Genomic DNA, 4,479 nt, shown 5'->3' with positions numbered 1-4,479 from the left:
GACCCCATGACATTTGGATGACCTCCCCGTGAATGGACAATTGATTCCTATGCAAGTCAAGCGATATGCCCTGCTTCCTTAAGAAGTCTATTCCCAAAAGCATCTGATCTCCAATTGGTGCTACATATATGTCCCATGTGAATTCTTGGTTCCCCAACTTAATATAAAAAGGCATAGCAACAAACCCATTCATTTGTAGGCCCTTTCCTGCAGTGTTCATCACCACTTCCTTAAGAATAGGAGGTGGCTCCTTTAAACTTTTGTACGTTTCCTCGGATATTAGGGTAACCTGAGCTGCTGTGTCTACAACAGCAGCGACCCTGTGACCCTGGACTACCACAGGCACCCGATACATAGTACCCCCCGTTAACTGACTTATGGTTATCATTTCTCTTTCCCCCTCTGTCACCAAGTCCCCCTCCCCATCACTGTTTGAGCTATCACACAGTGTTTGTTCCCCTTCCTCCCCCGACTCTTCGTCTTGTGACCCAGATTCAGACATGTCCGGGACTATGATACTGATGGGTTCCCTCTTAGGCCCCTCTATTGGTTTTGCTGTTTGAGCTATGTCTTTCTCCTTGGTGGACGTGGGGTCTGGTGGGACAGGAGGTAGTGATTTAATGACCCCTAGTTCCTCGGGATGGGACGGTTCCTCTAGGCATTCCTGCACCAGTGGGGAAATTAATTCCTCCGGTATCATTTCTATTTGACTGATAGTACCCTCCTTAGTTAAGTAAGATGGGTTATGGCTTATCACGAGGTCCTTTATACTCCGTGGTTTAGGGGCCAGACTCAGACCTCTTGAGTCGACCCGTTGGAGTTTAACGGACCCTTGTTGTCCTGGAAGGTTACCTTTTTTCCCCCAGGTCGAGGAGAATTAGACCTTTGAAACTTTGGGCATTCCCTTTTAAAGTGGCCTGCCTCCCCGCAATGGAAACAACCACCATTACCGGCACGAGGAGAGGGGCTTCTGGATGGGGGCCTAGCATTATTGCGGACAGCAAAAGATAGCTTTTGTATTTCAGACCTGATATTGCCCAGAGTCCCACTTACCTCCCCCTTGAAGGCATGAAATTGGTCCTTCAAATCATGGACATCTTTAGGAGAATGTTCTTTGGGGATCATTTTGGAAGGAGCATTATTGGAGACTGGTCCTGATGTGGAACATACAGTATAGTGATCCCCACCCCTGCTTCTGATCTCAGGACTTACACTTTTTACTTCTTTTCGGGCACTACGGCCATATGGGGCAATATGCGCAATTGTTATTCCATAGGCCGTAATGGTAACGTTTTCTTCTGTTGCTCAGCCCATATCGTAAACTTGTATATGTATGATGGCTTGTTTCGAAGCTGAGACATTTTTACATATGTGGTTAAATTTTCGGGGTACGAAGTGTGATTCATTTTTCCGTAATTTAGCAAACCCCGAGTATCCTTTTGCGATGTGGCTCCTCATGGTAAAAAATCCCAATTTTAACACAATAAGTTCTTTGAAATTTTAATACTTTGAACACATTTCATAGCTCCATGGTTTTTACACATTTATTCTGTGTTCCCTTATTTTCTAAATTAACACTAATGGTTCAGCTCAGTTATTTGTTTATCATAGAAATGTGTCAAATATCACTACACAGAGATTTTTTGTTTACACGTGACTTTTGTGTTCCTCATTTCAAGGCGCATTAGGGGTATTGTCCCATATTGAAATCCATAGTTCTGATTTTTCCAAATATTTTTAGGTAATCTTCATCGGTATGAAATTCTGAATAAATCTGTGTATTTTTGTCCATTTCTGAAAAAAAATAAAGTCATTTCAGCACTATATGGCAATGACACTTTTATCGCTATATTCATTTATTTTTAATACAACGTGCATGTATAATTAATTTCTTCCAGTATACCTTTACTAGTCAAAACAAGGACAAAACTTCTGATGATAACCTTAAATAACAATACACAGACCCTATTAAAGCATTCTATAACATTTTCTTGTGTCTTAAAGTGCATTTTGACAGAGAAATTATGCAAAAATGTAGATTTCATAAAAAAAAAAACCAGCAAAATAACTATTCTTACTAGTGGACATCTGGTATATAATACTGTGGAAACCCCTCAAAACTACTGGGAAAGTCATTCTTATCATGTAATTATAGTGCAATGAAGTGCAAATTTTCAAAACTTGTCCATTCACATAATTCTATTTGAGAAAAAAAGGCTTTTTACATGTATTTCAGTGAAAACCCTTTATCAGTGAGAAATCCACATGAGGTATTAAAGGAAACATTGTGACATCACACGTATTATGGCGTCATTAAATAATGACAGATCAAAATAGTGCTAAATAGAGTTTGCAGTGTTACATGAGAATCAGTTGACGCAAGATTTAACTCGAAATGTTGAGTCGAAAAGACCAGTAACCAAGCCTTTTCATTTAATAGCAAGACCATAGCAACAGTTTTCATATAAACATATTTTTAACATACCGACTGTAATTTCATTTGCACAAATACCATAAATAAATAATTTAGAGCTTACCTAATAAATCAAAATGCTTACCAGTTATTCAGGACTTTTTAAAACCTTTAGTTTGTCATCTCATATTTAAAAGTAATGATATGTCTGGAACTGAAATAAGACAAAAAAAATTAACTCAAACTGTGTTATCATTTAATTTAAATACATAAGTATTATTGAGAGAGAAAAATCTAATTCTTGAAAATTTTATCACAAAGAAAGAAAAATGCTTCTCCCTTGTGGCTTAGCCACCTTCATTTAAACTGTTTATATTAGAAGCAATGAGTAGTAGCTAACTAGCTTAATACATGTAGTTGAATAGCAATATTGTGTTCAAGAAGGTTTGACCCTCCCCCTTTTTCACTGAGAAATGACAATATCTTGTGTTTTGCTCGTGTGCATTAACAATAGTAATTCGTGATTTTCTTAATACATGTACATGTTTTTTTTCTGTTTATTTGCATATGATATCTACTGACCAGGGTCAAATCATTGGATAAAAGCACATGTATGATGTATCTCACTTTACTCGTGTGAAGTGTGTTATCTCCCTTGATTATAAGCTATTCCTGTAGACCAGAGTGATAATTGCATAACAAAGACTATATTGTGTCATGTTTACTTACAATTTATTTATATTACATGTAAGTTTTTTCTTGCCTTTTTCAATTGAATAAACAATTCATTTCGGATCTCTCGGGGGTAAACAAAGTTATGACTGTGCCTAAAAAAGTGTTCAGCCCCGTGCCAGTAATGCATTTAAAAGTGAGAATTTAATTGAATTTTTGCTGTTCTATATCAATATTATTTATCTGAAATCATTAATGATAACTAGGTATAAATAAAAAACTGCTAACCATTATTTTAACAATTTTCTGTGGTGTACAAGGTGAAATTAGCTTACGACATCTCTGGATCCTTGCTCACAAGATGGGGCAATATGCGCAATTGTTATTCCATAGGCCGTAATGGTAACGTTTTCTTCTGTTGCTCAGCCCATATCGTAAACTTGTATATGTATGATGGCTTGTTTCGAAGCTGAGACATTTTTACATATGTGGTTAAATTTTCGGGGTACGAAGTGTGATTCATTTTTCCGTAATTTAACAAACCCCGAGTATCCTTTTGCGATGTGGCTCCTCATGGTAAAAAATCCCAATTTTAACACAATAAGTTCTTTGAAATTTTAATACTTTGAACACATTTCATAGCTCCATGGTTTTTACACATTTATTCTGTGTTCCCTTATTTTCTAAATTAACACTAATGGTTCAGCTCAGTTATTTGTTTATCATAGAAATGTGTCAAATATCACTACACAGAGATTTTTTGTTTACACGTGACTTTTGTGTTCCTCATTTCAAGGCGCATTAGGGGTATTGTCCCATATATGGCTTGGTGGTTATGTTGGTGCCAACGAATTTTATCCACTGCCTCCTCAATACTCTTTGGTTTGGCATTGGAGGCCAACATTCCCCCCTCCTTATCTGAGGCCCCCTGACACAATCTCATGATGGCTTGCTGGTACATGTGATCTTCAGGAAGGTGACGGAAGGCTTTTGTGGCGAGTGATTGGACCCTGTCGGCCCAGTCCTCTAAGGTTTCATCCCCACCCTGCCTGGCAATGTTAAATTGGACTTGGGCTGTTTCTGGCAACTCATTGAACCCAAATCGTTTGGCCAACTTACTCACCAAGTCTTCATAAGACAAGTCATGCCTTCTTTCCACGAGCAAGGCATAAAACTCACTGGGTTTCCCATCAAGGGACCAGCACAATTGATCCTTGCACTCCCCTGAAGACCACCCACTAACCTGGCATAATCGGGAAAATTTGGCATAGAAAGCCTGCCAATTAGTTTTCCCATCATACTTTAAGCTCTTTTGTAGGATAGGAGGTCTAACCCCCATAGACCCCCTCTGTCTTTGGTTATCATACCCTCCCATGTTCCCCTGGTGGTCATAT

At 38.4% G+C, this 4,479-nt stretch overlaps 1 long non-coding RNA gene across 2 annotated transcripts; it reads right to left on the bottom strand.

Moving 5' to 3' along the window:
• Positions 1–1,658: 1,658 nt before the first annotated feature.
• On the bottom strand, positions 1,659–3,902 carry LOC134716130 (uncharacterized). Of its 2 annotated transcripts, none has more exons than XR_010106830.1 (3): positions 3,374–3,902; positions 2,559–2,627; positions 1,659–1,794 (listed from the first exon to the last, which is right to left on the bottom strand). It is a non-coding gene; the product is annotated as an uncharacterized LOC134716130 (long non-coding RNA). The 2 variants fall into 2 exon arrangements; XR_010106831.1 differs by lacking the exon at positions 3,374–3,902 and adding an exon at positions 3,143–3,317.
• Positions 3,903–4,479: the final 577 nt, after the last annotated feature.

Source organism: Mytilus trossulus, chromosome 4, assembly GCF_036588685.1.
Source record: "Mytilus trossulus isolate FHL-02 chromosome 4, PNRI_Mtr1.1.1.hap1, whole genome shotgun sequence".
Classification (NCBI taxonomy): Eukaryota; Metazoa; Mollusca; class Bivalvia; order Mytilida; family Mytilidae; genus Mytilus; species Mytilus trossulus.
The sequence above is the reverse complement of the archived record's forward strand: the minus strand, read 5'-3'. Positions and strand labels throughout refer to the sequence as shown.